At 37.2% G+C, this 22975-nt stretch overlaps 1 protein-coding gene across 1 annotated transcript in view; it reads left to right on the forward strand.

The window, feature by feature from the left end:
• The window catches only part of TENM2 (teneurin transmembrane protein 2), a 3493894-nt gene that overhangs the window by 1845687 nt on the left and 1625232 nt on the right, over nt 1–22975 (forward strand). The window lies entirely within an intron of this gene.

Consider the following 22975-nt stretch of genomic DNA (forward strand, 5'->3'; position numbering starts at 1 on the left):
CTCTGGTGAATCCTCTCACCCTCCTGCACATCTGGCCTGTACCCTGGTTCTTGTGTCCATGAATAAATAAATCTTAAAAAAAAAAGAAAAATCACATAGCAGACTTGTAAGTAAATATCATTTAAAAATATTAAAAAGGAAATTTTTAGAATTTATAGAATGAACATTTCTTTAGGCTTAAGGATATCATTATTAAACTTCCAGTTGCATACTTTTAGTTTTTTTACATTCCTATATTTAAAATATTTTAACATTTATACTACAGTAAAGTATATTGCTTATATTCTATGGTGGGGACAGTTCATTTATTGTTTGGCATATTTATTTTATTTCTGATTGGAACAGGTGTATCTCTCCATCCAATAATTTTTAATGGTCATGCTTTCCTCTTGAAAAATCTGCTTATATTCATGGAGCTTATAAACCTTACTAATATTGAAAATTATCTTCACATCTTATGGTGGGACCAAATGAATAAGTTCTATTCATTTTGTAACTTTCCACTTTGCAAAAGTGATGTAGAGAAATGAGAATTAAAATATTTATAACTGCAAATTTTGGGAAATTTTAGAAGTTTTTATGTGTGATTTGGGTGATCAGGAAATTGTTTGACATAGTCTCATGTTTGCAAATTGAATCAATTCACTTTTTCTCTCTTTAAGTTTAGTCACCCCTTGCCCTGGTGAAGCACACTGTATGTTTGAGAGTTCTAGAAAAGATAGACTACTTGAACAGAAAAAAAAAAAAAAAAGATAGACATACTTGATCATTTCAAACAGCTGTTTCTGAAATATCCTTGCTTTTGTATGATGAAAAACAGATTTAATATGTCATGGTTTGGTGATGCACTTTAAAATTTTAAGTGTTACCTCTTATATTTCTTATGCATTATCTCACTGAGTGTTGCCAACTAGGTTGCACATTAATTACATTAATTTATTTACCATGAACAAATAAAGAAAATAGAATTTAGAAAGATCAAGTGACTTGCTTAGGGTCACTAAGCTAATTTGTAACAGATCTGAATTAGAAATTCACTCAATTGAGTCCAATGTTTATGTTAGAATTCTAGAAGTACAAGCTTTCTCTGTTGTTCAACAAAGATTAGGGGGATGATGACTCATTTCTCAATTACTAAGTAGAGAGTAGCAACTTTTAGGTGATCAAAAAACTGTATTAGAGTTATCAGATTTTCTTGGATGGCAGTTTTAACAGTCTCCAATGTCAAAGGTTATTATTCCCCCACATATAATATCTGACAACTCCCAGGAAACAGTAATATCCCTTAAAATGATTTAAATATCTGTTTTGCTTTTCTTACTTTTTTTTTTGAAGATTTATTTATTTATGTGTATAAGAACTGGGGTACAGGACAGAGGTGTGGTGGGTGAGAGGATTCAGCAGAGACAGAGTGGGGAACAGAACAGGAGGACTGACGAAATACACTGCTACGGGGAGCAGCAGGCGAGTCAGGAGAGGTCTGCTGAGCCATTTGCATATCTCCCTGGCAGGTGGGGGATCAAACTCACGCTACAGTGGCTATGGATAGCTTTATAGATTGCATCTTAACCCCTTGTGCCACCAGGGAGGCACTATTTCTTTCTTTTGTTGTACATTTTTTTTTTTTTTATAGAGGCATGTTTTATTTATTTGTTTGTTTGTTTGTTTTGTTTATACATGCACTGGGTACAGTCAGAAGCGCGGGAGGGTGAGAGAATTCACCAGAGCCAGAGTGGGGAGCAGAGCAGGCAGAAGGACTGAAGGACACTGCTGAGGGGAGCAGAGGGAGGCAGGAGAGGTCTGCGCACCATGTGGGACCCTCCTCAGGTGGCCAGGGAGCAGCTGGTGATCGAACAGGCGCCGCAGAGCTGCGGGCAGCTTTGCAACCCAACACTCAACCGCTGCTCCACCGGGGAGGCCCTGTTGTACATTTTTTTAATAAAAATGCCCCTTTATAGTGGATAGGGGCTTCCACATATCTAAAATATTTCTGCATCAGATCTCACATTTATTTTTGGGCATCCTAATTTTTGCATAAAATATGTGGACTGGTCATAGTTGTTTTCACATCTTACAGATAGTCTTTCAGTCTAGATACTTTCAGGAATTTCTAAAGTTCACAGAGGTAACAAATGATGGAACAGGATTGTATCCAGACTATAAGTCTGGCTCTTATTCTTAAAAGGAGGGCATGAGACATTCTTGGCTGCAGCGGGAAGATTTGGCAATGTCTGCAGACATTAGTGTTTTTTAAAACTGGGGGTGCAGTACAACTGTCATATAGTCAGCAGAGGCCAGGGGAGCTGCTAAATATCCTACAGTACTCAAGATAACACTCAACACAGAATGATCCACCCCAAATTGTAAGTAAAGCCAAGGTTGAAAAGCTCTGCCATATAGAAATTTCTATTAATACCTCTGTGTCCTATATTCCCTACGTATATCAAATAGTAAACTGCTATTTGAAGGATAGCAAATTAAGTATTTGAACCCAACAAATGTAGATAGCAAAATTATTATCTGATAGCAAAAGGAAAGTATGCAGACTTCGAAAATAGATAAAACTGCATTAGAATTCTAATTTTGCTACTAAATAACATATACCCTTTGAACAGACTGCATAAAGTTTTTTATGCATTAGTTTCCTGTGGTTTAAAGTAAGAATAAATTCCACCTGTAGGAAATTTTTACAGTATTAGCAATAACAATACCAATAGTTATTATTCTTATTTTGAAATAATAATCATTATTATTATCTCTGTAACTGTTGTTAATATTATTATTCCTCTCTCCTTTCCATGGTTCTGTCTTTAATAGTGTAAGTTGTTCCCCACATGCCCCTGGTTCTTCACCTTGGTGCTTATGGATCTGACCATTCTCTGAACATGGGTGCCAGCCATGTGACCTGTTCAGCAAATTACCTTATACTGATAGATGCACACACCAGTTGGAGCCTGCCTCTTTCAGTCAGTGCCTGGTTTTCAGAGCCTCACAAGGATTCCCTTGGAAGAGTAACATAATTGACAGAAATTATGATTTATTGATTCACTTCATCCTTATTTGTCTCCCTCAGAATTAGAATGAGATCAGGTTGTGTCATGCAGTTTTCACTAAAGTTCTGAAAGGTGAGAATACATATACAGGGAAGAAAATAGATGTTATAATTAGTTAGGCTGGAGTTCAATCACATTTGCTTCTTTTCTAGTTGTTTATTTCTATAATCCAGTAATATTTCTTAGTCTCAGTTACTTTTTTTCATAAAATAGAACTGTCTTATGAATGAAAACAATGCATCTAGTATATACCTAGCTTCATGCTCAACAAATGACAGCAAGTTATTGAAATTTACAAGTACCATGTACATGCTTTAGTGGTAAATTCTATCTGTGTGTCATGATGTTCACAAGTTATTTTCATTACAATGAAAATACTTAAAAGTACAGTCTTCCCAAGATGTATTTTGTACTTACTTTTGTATGGTCAATCTCTCTTTCCTGAAACCTCCAAATTAACATGACATTATCATTCGCTAGATGTTTTATATATTTTTAAGTATTCACTTACATGTGGCTCTTACAATCTAAAATTTAGCAGTTCAATGCAATTTAATACAAATGCAACACTGTTCTTGTTACTGGTAGCTCTGGTCCTTGGAGGATTATGATGAACATTTAACATCTTCAGTTATATGACTGTCAGAAAAAAACTAGTCCCATTCTACAAAAAGAGGTGTACCTAAGAGAAAAAAAAAAAAAAAACTCCTCTCATTTCAAAGACTCCTTTCTTATTGTGTATTTCTCTAACTTCATCAAAACATCTTTTCTATGTGAAAGTATAGTGGAAAATGTTATCAATAGAAATGAGAGAAGTGAGTTTGCCTGTAAGACCCTTATTCTTAATTCAGCGATGTGTGTTCTGATGAACTCTCATTGTTCTCTTCAGTATTGCAGGAGAAAAAAAATCTGTCCTCTTTTCCCTCCTTTTAGGTTCTTTGGATGGTCTAATAATAATATTGACAGAAGACATAGAGAAATGAACAGACCATTTTGCTTTTATATCTTTTTTAGACAAAGAATTGCAAAGAAAAAAGTATACTTTTTCATTGGGGAATTCATCTCCTTCTTGAGTTGTAACAAGACTACCGCTGTGTTCCCTTTGAACCAACTGTTTCATGACTCACATTAGTGCAAAATGATCTGTGTGCCTGGGTGGTGCCTGTTAAGGCCACCTGTTCTGAACCCCATCAGTGTCTTGAGACATTTAGGTGAGCACCTTAACAATTGAATCTGACATGGATAGATCTGATGGATATCACAATGACATAAAAAATAAGTCAGTGTAAAGGTATTCCTTAAGCCATAAGGAAATAAGGGAGCCTAAAAGAGCATGAGGGAGAAATATTAACTAGAACAATTTCAAATTCACCTATTTACTTGCTTTGGTGGAGAAATCAGAAGCCCGTCCTAGTTTTAGTTAACTCTTCCTTGTTTTAAGCCAACCAAACATCTATGTTATCTCTAACTTGAGATTCTGGTAATTTATTTCTCCTTCCATTGGTATATTCATTCATTCAAGAATTTTTATTTAGCTGTAAGTGTTGAAGTGACCTGGTGGACAGAGGGGGCTGAAGTCTTCCCCTTCATGTCCAGCTCTGCCCATGCTGGAGGGAAAACTGTTCAGTGACATGATCTGAACTTTGCCCCTGATGTCTTGAGTGAGAGGCTATTGGGCAAGGGGTAGAAATGAGTGATTGTGTTGGGAACCTTTATTTGGGAGCTATGCATGTAAGTCATCAGAATTAATGTGGATGACAGCCACCCCACACCCCACTGGCCAGGTAGGTGGCAGGGAGGGGGGCAGGTTAGCAACCCACTCTCACCTCATGAACAGCAGCACATTTGTCATACCCTGCAAGCATCTCCAGCTGCAGTTATATCTCACACCATTGGTTGGTGGTTGGTAACTGTGTCTCCCCCCACCCCCACTTTGTGAGTTCTCCTTCTCCCTATAAAATGGTAGTTAATTTATTTTTCTCTTTGGCTGCACCAAAGGCCCTTTGTCTATATTTGTGCATTGAGTACATGGACCCAGAAACTGTGAGAGAGGTTCTGCCCTGGTAAGAATTTTTAGAACCTTTGTCCAGTGACATTAGGAATTCTGTCTGGTACCACAATGCTTTCGTAATAAAAAACATTGTTGTATGATCATGAGGTGTAAAATCTAGTGTGGGAGTTATTAAAAACCAACTAAATAAGTCAAAAATAAATGATTGTATTGCTATGAAGGAAACGGAGTGTAAAATAGAGAATTACAGGAAAATACTTTAAATAGAGTGGTCAGATGAAGCTCCACTTAGAGGTGATAATATTGCTGGGGTGTGTGATGGGTGGGATGCAAGGAAGGACAGTGTGAGCGTATTTCAAGTCAAGTAAATTCATCTAAAAATGTAAACTCCTGTAAGATCACTTGGCTTACCATTTCTTCAAAACCTTGCTAGATGCCTTGGGGATTAAGATGATAATTTTGAAGTCCCAGTTTTATGGCATAGTACATTGATACTGCAGTTAAGTTACCTTACAAAGGATCTATATTCCACTGTCATTAATTGATGAGGGCATTGTTGCATGAATTATATACCCTTTGGTAAATAGGTGGTAGGATACCTTGTTTGATTTTTTTTTTTTAAATGTATATACCTCCCACTTTCTTTCAGACAGCCCTTCAAAGACTCCTGCCAACTTGGAGTAGTTTAAGTATCTAGATTATTTAACAATGCAGCAGAATATCAAGTTATTCTAAAAGATAATGTGTAACCTTTTTTTTTCCCCCACATACAGTCCTCTCTTAAGGAAGAATAAAATATTTGAATTTATTTTTTAAAATTTGTTTTAGATTTATTTATTTATTTATACAAGTGCTGGGTACAGTCAGAAGCATGGGGGGAGGCGGTGAGAGAATTCACCAGAGCCAGAGCGGGGAGCAGAACAGGCAGATCGACGAAGTACATTGCTGAGGGGAGCAGCGGGCGGCAGGAGAGGTCTGTGTGCCATGTGGGACCCTCACCCGGTGGCTGGGGTTTGAACTGGTGCTGCAGAGGCTGCGGGCAGCTTCTCAGCCCAGCACTCAACCACTGTGCCACCAGAGAGGCCCAAATATTTGATTTATTCTGTGACCTTCCCAGATTATCTTTTCACCCACAACACACTGTCAACCTCCATCCTTCCTTCCACTCCAGAGTTATCTTGCCTTTCACCCCTTCCCTGTGCAATTTGCACCTGTCTCTTATAAAATTGTTTGGTAATTGCATTAGTAGTTGTTTGTGTTCACATCTAGAATGCCAACTCCTTGCAGGCAACCACTATGCCAGCTGTCTACCTCCAAAGCCTTGCATAGTGTCTGGATTAGAATGGAGTCAGTAAGTGTTTGCTTAGTAAAAGAATATTTGAGTAAAGAAGTGAAGGCTGAATTAACAGACTTTGTAAAAGCATGAAGGAAACCACTCAAAACATCTCAATCTCAAAAGATTCTTCTAAACCATATGAAAGAAAATATTCACATTAAAAGTGTGGTTATTTAAATATTAAAATATTTTTAGTGGTTTTAATTAAATCTGTCAGTTAAATTAACATTTAAAATTTAAAACTTAACCATTGGCCTCATTACACAAACAAAATAATAATCTGTTAAGGAACTTACAAATTCGAATAGAAAGTATTGCTCTGTGATTAACCTCCTGTTTTTCCTGAGTTAAAGATCCTGTCCCTTTTCAGTCTGCCTCTGGGATCTTATGTCCTATACGAAAGATCTTTTGGTTTCTCCTTTGAGGAAGTAAAGTATTTAAGAGGAACTGATGAAATATTGAGGAATATTTATCAATATTTTTCATGACATGCCCCTTCCTTCTTGGTTATTTAGGCTGGTCTAATAACCAAACTGACACAAGACAAACAGTAGAAAAAGGCTAATTTTATGCACGCAGAGGTTGATTAAAAAAGGGAGGTAGGAAAATGACTAGAGCATTTTAGCTTTTTATATATTTTTAGACAAAAAAAAAGAAAGGAAGAAGCATTTTATAGATTAATATATAAGTAAAGCTCGTTTATATATCCATCATGACCTGTTATCCCTGGGGATAAGGATGCTCTCTGTCCTGTTACAAGGAGGGTATATATATATAAATTTTTTTTTTTTTTGACAAGGGTGATACATTTCCTTCTGTTCTTGTACCAACTATTTCTTAAGTCGCTTTAGATCAAAATAATCTAGCATTGGCATATTTGGAGTAGAGGACCCTGAGCCCCAAAGCCCCTAAATTTGGAGGAGATTGGGAAGGAAATATGGAGAAAGGGACTAAGTAGGAAAAGAGAGAGGAAGCTGGCCTACTACAAGTCCATGATTATCTTGCAGTTCCTCTTTTGCACATACAAAAAGGTTTATATAACCCTTGTGCATGATATCTCTTTTAATAAACTTTTTTTCTAAAATTTTCAAGTCAAACTAACTTTCTTGGAATATGCATTGTTTTATTCCATAGCTTCACACCTCTGGCACTGTCGTTCATCCCTCCTTTCTATTACCTTGAGAAACTGTGTGCAAGAATGCAAGTACCTGTGTAAATTTTTGCTAGAAGAACGACACATTAAAATCCCAAAATATATCTTTCTATAAAATAAAATGGAAAAGAAAACAGACTTATGTGGAGAGTGAAAATGTGGAGGTCTAAAGCTCAAAAGATAATCATATTGTTTTTAATAGACTGTTTTCTTTGTCCAGAAGCTTCCAGATATCTCCAGGTGTTTGCGCTTAGATGGGAATTTTTTCAAGTGCTGAAATAAGGACATTAAGAGTATTATCAATGAAGGCTATTTTTCATTGTTTTTGATTGCTGTAGAAGAACGCACAAGCCTACAGCTGAGATTCATTGAAGCACCATTCCCTTCCTCAGGGAGCTGTTATTTCAATAAAAACAATGGAATCAGTTAGCATAGGTAATAAAATAATTATAGTAATTTATTTTGGCTATTAAATGTTGCATCCCCTTAGCTAATCATCCACTTCAAGCTATTATTCAAAGTGTTCTGCTCTTTTTGCCTTTAAGTTAAACATCATGAATTTCTATGCACTGATAAATCCAAATCTAATAAATTCCTGATGTGTTTCTTTGCGCCGACAACTCTCTCTATCTTGTTAATTCAATGTTACTCAACACCAATAAAAGATGTTTCCTAATGCAATATAAAAACAAAGAATTACTCGTTACCTAACTTTGTAGCAAGTTACCAGTATATTTAGCCTTCATTACTTTAGGACTACCAAGCTCTCTTGGTAGTGTTATAAACGAAGAAAGTATCTAAGAAGATTTTATTCACAGGGATTTAGAGAGCTGTACTTTCTAGAATAACCCCAGACATCTCCTGCCAAAATTTAGTCCATGAAAGGATATCTTTCAGGATTCAGAGAGCCTAATGCATGTTTCGCCATATGACAGAGTTAGGCTTCCAATTAATTTCAGTTTTATTCAGTTTCACATCCGTTTCATTTTGATAAAGTCTAAACGAGGCATCTCAAATAATCTGGAAGTACAAAGTTTTTATTTTCCTGTTCTGCAGGCATGTTCTATGATTTGTTGAGAGAAACCAAACCAGCATTCTTGATTCTCATTTTCAGACTCCAGATCATTAAATAAAAGAAGCAGCAGAGATAACTTTCAATGATTCCTGTAGGGATTACATATTCAGAGTTTAAAACTCAAGCTATCTCTGTATAATGTTGAAGGAAGCAATACATTTCTTAACCTCCCCCTTCTCTTTCACACTTCTGAACTCAACAAATAAATCAGTAAGGATCTGACTTCAGTTAAAAAAAAAAAAAAAAAAACTTGCTGGAAAACCTTGTCCTTTAGTGTGGTTCAAAGAATAATTTTCAAACTAAAATTGTATCATACTTGAGAACATGTTTAATTAACCATATCTGAGTTTTAAAAAATTGTTTTGAGTTTGTGAGGAGTATCAACAATTGAAAAGCACCTTACAAGCTAATGACAGTTTTGATCCTGAAGTAGTAAAATAACAAATTTCAAGAAACTTGTTTTCAAATATAGTTTGTCATTGAGATTATACTTACAAAAATATTCCAAAGAAATGTACAAAAAATAAACTTCCTATTGAAAAAAAATCTTATGCAGTTGAAATTGTAAATATGTTTATTGGTTTTTATTCAAGTAAAGACCTGAGCTATATTCCCTCTACTTGTCAACATCTGAAACTTTTTGCATAAGGGATAAAGAAACCCCCACCACACAGTAGAATTTTTCTACCCACATTAGATAGTGCCCTTGAATTAATGGAGCTTTTCAATAAAGTAATATATACTCACAGACACACCCCCACAAACACAAAATTCTCATAGAAAAGGATTAACTTCCTGAGGTGTCAGGATTTAGAGTACATCAGAGTATTATTGCCCTTGGCATTATAGCAGGAAGAAAGTGTTCTGCAATATGGACTAACTTTCCTTATTTACAGACTGACCACAGCTATGACAGCCTTCTAACACTGAACCTCTCTTTTCCTTTAAGAACATCAGTTATTCCTGGTGATGAAAATCAGAACTTGCAAAATGTGCTGTTGGATCTTCTAAAAATTGTACTCATTATATTTTTGTTTGTTTTTAAAAGATTTATTTATTTATGCATACAAGAACTGGAGTACAGGCCAGAGGTGTGGTGGGTAAGAAGATTCACCAGAGACAGAGTGGGGAACAGAACAGGTGGATTGACTGAAGTACACTGCTGAGGAGAGCACCGGGCGAGGCAGGAGAGGTCTGCTGCACCTTATGGGTGGCTCCCTGATTGGCCGGGGATTGAACTCACGCTGCAGTGGCTACAGACAGCTTCATAGGTTGCGTCTTAACCCCTTGTGCCACCAGGAAGGCCCTCATTATGTCTTTGTTTGATATTTTTCTTTAAACAGATGATCTTTATAACAATCAGAATTGTCACTAATGAAATATGATTTAGTATATTGCAATAGGACTTATAGTGCTACAAGTGAGACTACTGAGTTTCCATTCAAAAAAGCTGCTGACATGAATATTGAGGTATGAGTTGGAGTTAATCCAGTGTAGAGGAAGCAGGTAGAGGAAACAATAGGTCATGTGCAAATATCCACCCAAAAGACCTAACAACCCCTCCTCCAAATCAGCACCAGATTTCAGGGTGAGACTTTTTTCTAGGCACTACCAATTTAATGTCTCACCCTCCTTTCTCATTTTTAAAAAATTGTGTCAATTTACTCAGTGTGATATCTCTCCAGCCCCTTGCTCTTTTATGTGTTGTCTTGGTATTAGCTATGTGCTATGGTAGAAAATATTTTTTATTATGTTGATAGTGATTTTGAATGAATGATTCTTTAAACTTGTGAAAATGTTCTACCAGAAAGGATTGTTTTTTAAGGTTTTATAGACCCAATTGCTGAATTAGAAATGGTTTATTGGACAGACCATTTAAGTTAGCTTCTTTTGTTTAAAAAGTTATGTGTTAAATAGCTGGGAACTAGGAAGTGATTGCACAAAAGAAATATAAATGTATTGTGATGAATTTTAGTAGTACAAAGAATACAAAAAGCCTTGCATGTAAATTGACTTTATAAATTAGATACCGTAAGCTGGTAATAGAATATAGTAATACCCATGGACAAATTCCAGTCAACAGAAAATTTGAGCTCTTTGAAGATATGGCCAAATCTGTTCTCTTAGAAGTAATAGAAATTTTCTGCCAGTGATGGACTTAACACAGTGGATAACCTTTTCATTAGGCAATTATGTGTTTCAGTCCACAGGATATTCAGTATATATTTTTGTTGTACTTTTTCAGATGTCAGTGACCCCATTTCATAAAATTTAAGTCACCCTGAGGTTTTAAACATCTGAAAAAAATCAATAGATGAGACATTGAAGACTATAATGTATCCACTGAAAATATTTTTTTTCATTCTCTCTTTTCAAAAATTTTTTATTGCTCAAAGCTCCACCTAAACATCAAAAAAAATCATTGAAAAACCTGGGTGATAATTACCCTGTCTTGGATAGTACAGTAAAACACTTTTGTATCTTTGTAGCATTTGAAGCTCTAATCCATTTGGTACAATACCCTAGGAAAGGAGGCAGGGAATGTAAAACCAAGCTAATCCATTGAGCAATGTTTAAAAAAAAGAGAAAAAAAAGGTATTACTCTAAGCCAGGCTTTATTACCATCACAATCAATAGAAACAAATTTGTAGTCACAGTTCACCTTAAGTGACACTAATTAAAATGGTATGTAATTAATGTGTAATTAAATTGCAATTCCTAATTAGTTTATTTGGGCTATTAGGAACTTAACCATTTAGGCTTTCAAGAGGAGCTAGTAGATGTTGTCTGAGTCTAACTTAAAATATGTTTTAAAAGTACAGAGAGTTCTGTGTTACTTTAGAGAGTCAATCCGAGGTCACCTAGTAAAAATAATAAAGGAGTTATAAGTTAAATTAGGACATTAAAAAATAGACCCATCTGGAAGGGAAGGGAGCTACCTGCTGTAGGTGGATGATCTCTGCCACTGGAGATAAGCAAGGACAGGTAGGATGACCATTTAATAGGCAGGGGGTGGAAGGCATAGGATGAAATGCAGACTAGGCGACTTTAAGGCTGCATAAATCATAAGCTGCTTTGATTGTTTAGTTCTAGAAACTTTCTCAGGGATGCAAGGTTTGGAATGAGAGCTCCTAGGCATGGTCTTTATCACCTGAATTGCCTTTCACAATAGTTGCTAAAGTTACAAATAAGAACTTATTTCTCCACCTTGAAAATAAAGTACCCCGATGTCTCTTCCTACTACCTACACTGAAAAGATAGAGAAAAATGAAAACAGAAATGATTTTATGGGTGTACCCATTTGTGCTTCTTTTTATAAATAAGCCCAGATCTCATTTGCTTTCCTGGGCAACTTCCAATAGCAGATGGGAGCAGGGGTTTGTCACATTACAGGTTTCCCTTGCTATCTGAAAGTAGAATGTTCCTGCTTGGTATGTTTTCCTGGCTCATTTTTAGGATCTGAAAAAACTCAATTTTTTTTCCACATAAATTGATGGTGATTGTGTTTCCAGACCCAAAATATAACCTCCCAAAGCAAACTATTGATATATTAGGAATTTTGTACTTTTCAATAGAATAGGAGTCCTGTATAAATAGAGATGCTTAAGCAGTTCTCTGCTTTGGTCCTGGGTCTTAGGAACAGGGGTTAGCTCTTTTCAGCATCCATTGTTAACCCTCCAGGTCAGAACATTCAGGCAGTGCCTTAATAATAAATTATCAGAATTTTATTTCAACGAGATTATTGAAGGAATCTGTACGGAAAATGCATTATGGGCACCAGGTAACAATAAGCCTAATTGGTAGTGAGGGAAAGGTAAGGAAGGATTACAAATTTCAAGTCTCCTAAAAGAGAATGGCCCTTTGGTCTTGGAAAGAATGGTCCTTTGGTCAGGTTTTAGGGATTCCCAAATGAAGCCTTGACCTCTGACTGGAGTAGTAAAGGGGTGGCCATTGCAAATTGTTACATTGTCTAAGAGATTCCAGATAGCTGTTCTTCAGGAGAATATTCATGAGGCTTCTTTTGTGGCAAGAAAATTGAAACCAAAAAGATGAGATTTTGTTGTTTTGTGTTATTAATGACTAGGGGGTAGAATGAAAAAGAGAACTGTAAAATATAAAGCCACCGAGCTCTGGGAAATACAGGAACCAGGATGATTCTGATGGATTTACAGAACAGGATTTAATGGATTTCCCCAACAGAACAACTGCACAAGAGAAGCAGCTATGACAATGTCCCTCCTTTGTGTTATTCTACTCAGAATTCACATGTCCAGGACATGCAGTGTGACTGGTCTCCAGTGGCATGTTTATCTGCTGACTAAGTGGGGTCAGGCTGTTCTATGTCAAGTGCAGCAAGACCTGTGAAGACTCTGGGGAAGTTCTAGAAAACCACATACTCTTATGGGAGGGGGTGGTGGTGGTGGTGGTAGATGTAGGCATGAAAAATAAACAACTCCCATATAAAAAGGAAACAAAATACAAATAAGAATTTTTGTTGACCTGTAGAAATGGAAAAATAGGCTTTCAACATTTATTCCACAATTATTGATTATCTGCAGAGTGTCTCACACTCTGCTCGCATTAAAACAAGCCTTTCTTTCATTCAACTGCCTGTCAATGGGAAGATATTAAGAAAAAAGACTCTGCTTTTAGGGGTCATTTCACACTAAGAATAAACATCTGCATCTATGTTTGTGGTATTATTTTCCTCCAGTGCAGAGCTTTTCTTCTCTCATTTGAAATTTCAGGTTTAGAAGAAGTTTTCATGTTTAGATGTCTGCAAAGCATAGGATACAGAGTTCTTCAGTCTATTTCTTTAGTGACCATATCAGGATGCATAGTGCATTCACACACACACACACACACACACACACACAGGTACCTTCATGATACTACTGAGGCAGATATTAGATGATTGTAAGTCCGAATTTTCTAGTGTTGGTTGTGGTTCTTTGTAACAAATGAAAGATTAGACTAGCTTGGGGCTAGAAACAAAACTCATTCAAATGAGATGGAGTACAAGAAAAAATTACTGGAAAGCTACAAAGGTGCATCTCATGACAACTAAGGTCAAGAACATAGATGAGTAATATGATGGACAAAGGAAAACAGAAATCACCACCATCTACTACCCAAGACTATTTGTTCCTTCACTCTGTCTGTGTCTCAGAAATATATTTCAGTGAGGAATCTCCTGATTTCTCTATTAAAAAGCAAAATACTACACAGAGCACTTTCTTTCCCTATCTTTTCTTACAAAACACTTAACATCTGCTGCAGTAACAAGTGAATTAAAACATCTTAATGGATTATAACAACAGCAGTTTGTCTCTCACTCATGTGTCTATCAAGGCCCAAGTTGTCTCTGCCCCAAGTGAGCAAACACTATCACACATATGCACATATGCATGTGTGTGTATGTATACCCATATGAATATAATTTATTTATTTTTATTTTTTTAATATTAATTTTTTTATTTATACAAGAGCTGGGGTACAGTCCAGAGTCGCGGGAGGGTGAGAGGATTCATCAGAGACAGAGCGGGGAACAGAACAGGCAGATAGACCAAAAGCACTGCTGCGGGGAAAAGCGGGTGAGACAGGAGAGGTCTACCTTGCCATATGGGATTCTCCCTGGCCGGCCAGGAACCGAACCAGCGCTGCAGAGGCTGCAGAGAGCTTCACAGTGCTACACTCAACCCACTGCACCACTGTGGTGGTCCTGAATATAAACTTTAAATTTAAAATATAAATATATTATAAAATATAAATTTAATTATGTTTAGCTTTAAAATTTTAGTGTTTGTAGCAGAATATTGACTATGACTCTTCTTATTCTCCCAGACTTGTGTCTGAGGACAGAGTCTCAGTGAAATTTCAAAGAATCATGCACTTTGCATACTCAAAGGAGCTGCTAAGGAACCTCTAACCTGTAAGGCCAGAAAATATAAGAATACGCATAACTTGTAGTTCTTTTATAATAGCTTCCTCCACACCTCCATTCTTCTGCTCAGAGATATAAAAAGTATATAGAAGAAAGAAAAAGGAGCATTAGGGTCACAGTCCTTGTTGGTAATGCAGCATTGGTGGTATAATATTTTCCTTTCTTCTATGCACAGCATTTCTTAAAAAGCCAAGTGTATTTGTGTTTGACATAGGGGGAGAAACTAGCAGCATTCTTTCTGTTCCCTTGTTGGATCTCTTCTTAGGCAATACAGTTACTGGTCAGCAACCGTGCCAATCTGACCAGTGGAAAGACAATTAGAAAAATATTTCAGGTGAAATATTCTTGAACAGCCTGCCAGCTGCCTTAGTAAAGATGTGAATTTCCAGTGACTCAAATAGTCCCCCAGGGGAATAGTTGCCTTAAGCATGATCAGGGTGTAGGGGGAAACCCCCTCCCCTCTGACTTCCTCTCAGGCTCAACAAGTAATAAAAACAGCATTAGATGCACTAGCAAAGGAAGAATCAAGTCAATAAAGAGTATATGATGGAGCAACAGTGATTATGCAGGTCCTTATTTTGACTGCAGAGAAAGGGATATAAATCCCCAAATAAGGAATGTGGCATACCAAGTAGGGAGACAGGGGAGATTCCATATGACTAGGTGGGTTGACTCTCCCAATAAAGATGAGCTGGATAAAGAGGACATGTTTACAGATGAAGCTACACCTTCATGAAACTCCCTCAAACTATATTCTTTCAGGTTGCAAAAGGAAAATAGGTATTGTTTCTTTAATTAGGCAAAGGGGAAAGGCAGGAGCTTCTCCTTACCTCCCAGGGCCTTGATTGACCCTAGTCCACATACCAAGTTGACATGTATTAGAAGAGGCCTACTTTGCACATCTTGGGGGAACAAAAGAAAAAAAAAATATCTGATTCATTAGGGGTTAGGGAAAAAGACTAATCGTAAAGCATCATCTTGGCTTCTCAACCTGGAGGGTAGAGCAACTTGAGTTAAGGTAGCAGAAGAATGAAAGAGATGACACAGAGCGTAAGCTCCTCTATCAAGAAATCAAGCAAATATGGGAACAATGCGGGGCTCTTTGTACAATCCATACACATGTAGATGTGAGAACCAGGATAGGGAGGCTGCCCGACACATAAGGACACAGAAGGTCATTGTTGAATAATAAAATGATGAGGATACCGTCTGAAGGAATTAAGGAAAAGATTGATTCTTCCTCTCTTCTTTCCATCCTCATATTCCTTAAAATGTACTTAAGCCTACAAAAATATATATTGTATAGTTAAGAGATTAGAATTATAAATTGGACAACCCACTGTTGTAATACTGAAATTTGTCAAGGATGTTAACAGATGCTACCCAAGATATTATTAAACAGTTTTATGGAAGAACTTGATAGGCTTGAGATCAGAAATCAGAGAGAAAAAATCATTTTAATTTCACATGTCAATAATTTGAAGATATCTCAGTAAACCTGTTACCCTCTAGGTTCTTCTTGGGCTGGATTAGGAATCACATTAACATTGAACAGGTTAGTAGGAGATAAGAACAAATTTTAATTAGGAGACTCTATATGGATGGCAACTCTAAAGTGGGGCAAAATAAGGGTATTCGTATCATGAGCAAAGTAATGGGAGTGGACACTGGGGCTTTACAGAGAAATGCGTGGGCTTATCTGATGAATTAAGGGGGGGGGCACATGTGATGAAAATCACTTGCTTTTTAATTCTGTGTCTTCCCTGCCATATCAATAGATTTCTCTGACAGAAAGCTTATTTTTGGTGAAAATCCTAATTCTCAGAAATAGATCCTGTGGGGTAGGTTTTCCCAAAAGTCAAATATGCTTTCTTAATATGCCAAAAGGAGATCTTTTATGTCATCACCTTAATAAGAACTAGAAGTCACTGGAGGCACCATGAGTCTTAGCAGATCTCTTATATTACTTAAAGAATGAAGATATTTTTAGAGCAGTGAAGGCCTTAAGAGCTTTTTAACCCTTACTCTTTTTTTCTTAAAGAAGTACTCATGGTTCCCCCTTTTATGACCTAGAAGAATGCAGTTTGGGGGTTATCATCAGGTGTAGGTTTTTCAGTGAACATGTCCTTTCTATCTGAGAATCTCATGTTTACTCTTAGAGTGAAGATAAGTTCACCCCTTCTTGCCTGTCACATGAAGTCACCCAGTCCCAATACCACACACACCTTCTTGACATGCCAGGTCCCTAAACACTGTATAAATATCCACCCCATTATTCTCCGGAATTTATAACCATATATATTCTCCATCATGTATTAATCAATTGATTTACACTCTGCTAACCCATCTGATGCAATTTTGATTACTCACCAAGGCTGAGAACCCAGAGGGATGGGGAAATTTCCCCTGCACCCCAAAACCCTGATTTTCATTCTTCTAGGTAGTTAAGGAAGTGATAAAAAGCCCCCAGAGACACAACTGAACTTAGCTCAAAATAATCCACATACCAAAGTACTATATCTCAGGAAGACCTTTTCTGAACATCTGGGGAGACCTTTCAAAACCAAATAAATGCCATTGTGGGCCTCCCCGGTGGCACAGCGGTTGAGTGCTGGGTTGTGAAGCTGCCCGCAGCCTCTGCAGTGCTGGTTCGATCCCCAGCTGCTCCCCGGCCACCGGAGGAGGGTCCCACTTGGTTCGTGGACCTCTCCTGCAGCCTGCTGCTCCCCTCAGCAGTGTACTTCAGTCCTTCTGCCTGCTCTGCTCCCCGCTCTGGCTCTGGTGAATTCTCTCACCCTCCCGCGCTTCTGACTATACCCAGTGCTTGTATAAATAAAAAAATAAATCTTTAAAAGAAAAAAAAACATTGTGCTCAAAAATCTCATAAAGCTTTTCCATTTTCTTTGGAACAGTATTTTCCAAATTATTTTTCTGAATGGTATGCCACAAGAGAATGTTCCACAGTGAGTTAAAATAAGTCATTGCATCTTCATCGCCAAGTAAGTGCACTTAGCCCTTTTAAAGACTATGAAGAGCCCTGTAGCTAAGACATCTGTTAACTTGGTTTGACCCAGCCTTTCTCCCATTGATCACAGATCCTATTTTTGTAGTATTGCTATTAAGATCCTGCAAAAAGCCTACTTCACAAACACCAGCTGCTTTAAGAAAACAATTAAGTGTTTAGTGTCATATCGATGGCCCTCCACTAGCTGGTCACCCACATACCAATGCCCTGCCCAAATAAAACTATTTCACTCTTCTGTGACGCAGCCTTCATTTCCACTTCTATGCCTTTCTTTCCCCTAACATTTTTATCGCCAGTATTATTAATTTGTATTCAAATCCTCCCCAACTTTAAGTCCTATTTCAAGTACTACTTTATAATCCATAAAAACAACCCTAATCTGAATACGGAGATGGACTATGGGTGGAGGGAGAGTGACTGTGGCCACACCTGAGGGGAGCAATCATATATTGTCCAAAAATTATGAAAAACAAATTTTAAAAACTACCCTAATCTAATTAAGAGCTGTTCCTTGCTCCTTCCTGTTTACATTCACAGCACCTTGGAATGTCTTTAATTAATCTACCTACCCCAGACTCTCTTTATTATTACTGTTGCTTCTTCTAGCAACATTATTACAAGCTTACCCAGCCATTACTCTGACTCAGACAGACACTGTGCTCAGTTCTTGTCAAAACACCCTTGTAAGTAAATTCTACTCTCACCATCTTACAGTTGAGGAAACTGATACTTTGGATAAACAACTTTATCCAGGCCTTATAGCTAATAAATAGCAGAGCAAAGACATTAATCCAAATCCATTTGAACTCAAATCCATGCTCTGAACCACTATATAATAATTACTGTGCCCTTTTGTATATATCTTTCTCCTACACTTGATTGATTATCAGCCCTCAGAGGGCAAAGATCATGTTGAGTTCATCTTTATACATACTCTGTGCTTAATGAAGTACCTTCTGGATACCCAGAAAACATGTTTAGAATTAAAACTGTGTGCCCTTAAGATCAGGAGGTAACAGGAGGGTGTTTTCTGGTGAATCACGTGTTTGTAATTTCAAGGTGCCAAGTTCTTTGCATCCCACCTGTCATTTCCTCCTTTCAAATTCTCCTCCTAGATTTTCTCATTATGATGCATCACCTACGTTCCTCTTAGTTACAACAAGTAATGCAACATGACTAGCGCAACATGAGCACATAAGCCCTAGAGAACTGAAGAGCTGGAAGGTTGCTCTCTCCACACTGTGGATTTAAGGGAAGTTATAAAAAATATATGTTAAAGGTCAGGAGCAAACCTGCAAGTTAAGAGCCCTGCTGTGCAAGGCATCCATCCTTCTTCATAGTGCATCAAACTGTGTAGTCCCATGGAAATTAAGTTGAATAAGTCATGCAAGCAGCCCCATTTATTTTTCCGGGAAAATTGCCTTATTAATGTGCATTATGGAAATAGTGCTCCATGTCAGACCTAACAAGAAGAATTTGGACTGTGTGTGCACATGGAAAGTTACCTCCTGTGCTTTTCATCCTACTACATCTCAGGGAATTTTCTGAAACTCATTTTCAGGCTCTGCCTGCTTCTTCGACAATCCCCCTGAAAACAATCCCCTCTGTAATGACCTCTTTCCAAACACCACAGATGCCAACCAGACATGGCAACCAGCTCAGCAGTTCAGTGACTCCAAATAAATGTTTTATGGAGACTAGTTCTCTAGGCCAGGAAGAAATCAACCTAAAATAGCAGGAAAATCAGTGAAGTGGAGTGGTTACCTTAACTATGGGAATGGTGGAGTCTGCAGACATGGGATTGGACTCTGGCTCTGTTCATGAGAAACTCTGACATGGGAGATTAATACATGCTTTCTAAACCTTTCTGTGTGAATAAGTAAAAAAGTTAGTAGTAAAATTCTCCCCTTTCTTTGAGTTAATTGGATATTAAATGAGATACTTGTAAAGTGTTCTCTACAATACTTATCCAACACAAAATAAGCCTCAATAAATACAAGTTAAATAGATTTAGTAATCAGAGTAAGTTTTGTACTAAAGCTTATGCAGTGTTATTATTTACAGAATGCTTCCTTTTATAAAAAGACAGTGGGAAAGACAGCTTATAGGAGATACCTATCAAATGAATCTATAATGGCAGAATTTCATACATGGGGAACACCAGCCCATGTTTAACAATGAGGCAGGGGGTGCTTATTCAAGTACCAGAATGTAGACTAGGACCTACCTCATTATCCTCCTGTATATCTGACTTAGCACTTAGCATTTCCTTTCTCTCTTTTTTTAAGATTTATTTATGTATGCATATAAGAGCTGGGGTGCAGGCCATATAAGTGACAGTGGGGGGAGGGCGCATTGAGAGGATTCACCAGAGACAGACTGGGGAGCAGAACAGGCAGATCCACTGAAATACATTGCTGAGGGGAGCAGCAGGCGAGTTGGGAGAGGTCGGCTTCTCATGTGGGTCACCATGTGGGTCACCTTCCTAGCCAGGGATCAAATTTGTACTGCAGTAGTTGCAGATAGTTTCATAGTGCTGAATATTAACCCTTTGTGCTATCAGGGAGGCCCTTAGCATTTTCTAAGGCTATAATAATCATAATTAAAGACTGATGTGATATTGCTATATAAAAGAAAAGTTCTCCAGCAGACTTTATTACTACCCTTGGTTTTCTTAGACACCCTCGCAGAAACAACCTTGTAAGTTAAAATGCCAGAGGCTATACATTTTTGCTTTTTCTTGGCAAATCTTCTTTGCCCATTTCTCATATGATAGCAGTAAAGTCATTTATCATGCATTTATTTTAAAGACACTATCATAAGCATCTTTTAAATGTCCTAACTTTATACATCTGAACTCATAGGCTTTCTCCCAGATAGTCTGGCTTCTGTGTATTTTTTTTTTTAATGTTTGTATGACTGTGCTTTGAAATTATGAAACTGAATGAATAATCTCCATAACAGAGGTAGTTTACCATTCCAAGTTGTCTACCCCACATTTAAAATTTAAAGGTAGGTCCTCAGGAAACATCACAGAAGATAACTTCAAAATTACTGAAACATAGTAGACTTTATCATAAACATAGTGGACTTTATCCTCTCTACTTTTTCTGTTTGCTGCTGAAAACAATAAAGGAAGACACAGACTAATAGATCTAAGGACACAACAGTCTAACAGAAAAATAAAAGGGGGGGTAAAGAAAAGGTAATATGAACATATTTTTAAAAGACTTACAGTAAATAGAATTTTTAAAAAGGGAAGAAGATATTAAGAGACATGAAATAGAATATGGGAAAAGATAATTGTACTAAGCATGTTGCCATTCAAATTTCTTGTACCTGCCAGTAAAGACTATGTTTCAGGCCAAGGAGAGAGGCACCCCAGTACCCTCAAACCTGGCCTATTTTAAATTAGTTCTGCCATCTGCTATATCAAGACAAAACATACTCTAGTGTGTAAGACCTTCAATGGAAATGGATTGTAATACAATTAGTATGCAATACAGAAAAGACAAAGAATAAAATTTCAAAATCAGACACCCAAGTTACCTGGCCCATTGTGGGTAAATGTCCAGCCAAACCGGGTTGGCATAAAGCAGGGCCACTGAGGCCCAAAAGCTTGCCACAAGTCTTAAGCACCTTCTGGCAGGGATTCATAGAAAAGGGTCAGAAACAACCAGACAAGTCTGGAAGGAAATTAGCAAAATCAAAATCAATATAAAAGCTGCCATTGTTAACCTCCCTATGGGTCTCTCACCCACATTTAGTCCAGTCCAGGACCAAAAAGCAAGTGCAGCTTTTTCACTTGTTTCTCTGTTCCATGTGCCTCCTCCAGGTCTCCTTTTGCTCTTCATCCTTCTTCCTTCTTCAGTCTCCTCTTCAGCTTCTCTCTTCCCTGCTCAGCTCCACCCTTCTTTGGGTGGGTCAGGGAACCTGGAACCTCCCCTTTGCCTCCAACCAGCCTATTACAATCCCCCATTTAATTTTTATTCCACCATATGTGTGGTGGTGCAGATCTCAGGGTGCAGCTTTAGAAAACATTGTTTACCAGGTTCTAATGTGTGCAAGAGAAATAGTCACCAGGCATTGTCCGATGTGACAAAAGTCCTACATTTCTGGAAAACAGTCCATTAGCCCAAGCCAAAAGGAAACATATCTGTAGGCAATAGTCAAAGCAAAACAGCAAATCTTATATCGAAATTACAGCAAAAAAAAATCTTAAACCTGGTTCTATTTATCTTATCTCAAATTCTCTCCATCCTATTGCCTTTACATAATCCTAGGAAGAAGTTTCTTAAGCCCCCTTAAGTTTCTCAAAGATTTTGCATGTGCTTATTCAGTAGCTCTAGCAAAATAAAGATGCATTTGAGCTATTTGACTGGTGCAAATGTGACTTAATAGCAGAATCATTACTTTTTTAATCTTGGAACTGGCAGTCCATATTTTCAACTGAACTTCAAGTTGTTCCATTACAGACTGCCATTACTAATTGTTTTTAAATTTTGAGGGACAAATCTTGTTCAGAAAGTTTTGTTCATAAGCGGTAGGTTTTTGTTTTTTGTTGTTTTTTTTTTAATGTCCCGATTTTTAGAAACTTATCTGCTCAGGTTTATGGGCATCCCATTTTGGATATCTTAATCTTGAAATAGATTCAACTTGCTTGATTACTTAGAAAAATGTGGTCTCATTGACTCCTGAATAAAATATAATTTGGGTCACAATCCCCATTTGTTCAATAGCATTAAAATGATGCATTTCTGTAGGTCTACATGGGCTGGTATCCCTGTCTGTCCTATAGTTCTTTACTGGAATTGAGCAGAAAAGGTCAAATGGGGGGGTAATATGTCAAAAGGCTGTAATTAAGATTTAGAAAGATTAATACCGATGGTATTTAATGAAATTGGCTTTTAGAGGAATGCTCATCTATTACTTTGATATTTAACATTTTTTTTCTTATTAAAATGTTAGTGCTGAATAGAAGCACACAATCAGTGGTAGAAATGTGAGTTTATACAGCTATTCATGAGGGGGTCACAACTAATAAACAGAGTTTTTTGTGTGTTGTACTGATGATAAAATTACTTAGTTTTTCCACTTAAGATATAATTTTGTTGCTTTTTCCAGAGCTTGAAGAAACAATTTTTTTTCATTGCAGTAAGCAGCAAACTCTCAGAGCTGTATCACTTCGCTGCATTGATGCAGTTTGTTTTTAATTAGTCATTTCAGATGTTTATAGCAATCTCAAATATACATAGAAAAAAGATCTATCAGTTTTTTACAGACAGGGGTAAATTTTGCTTCTAAAGGGAAGACTGTGGCTAAATCCAGCATATCACATTGAAAAGAAACTGTAAGTCTAAAGTAGTGCTGATGCCTTT

Source organism: Talpa occidentalis, unplaced genomic scaffold, assembly GCF_014898055.3.
Source record: "Talpa occidentalis isolate TD23 unplaced genomic scaffold, MPIMG_talOcc4v2.1 talOcc4.9, whole genome shotgun sequence".
Classification (NCBI taxonomy): Eukaryota; Metazoa; Chordata; class Mammalia; order Eulipotyphla; family Talpidae; genus Talpa; species Talpa occidentalis.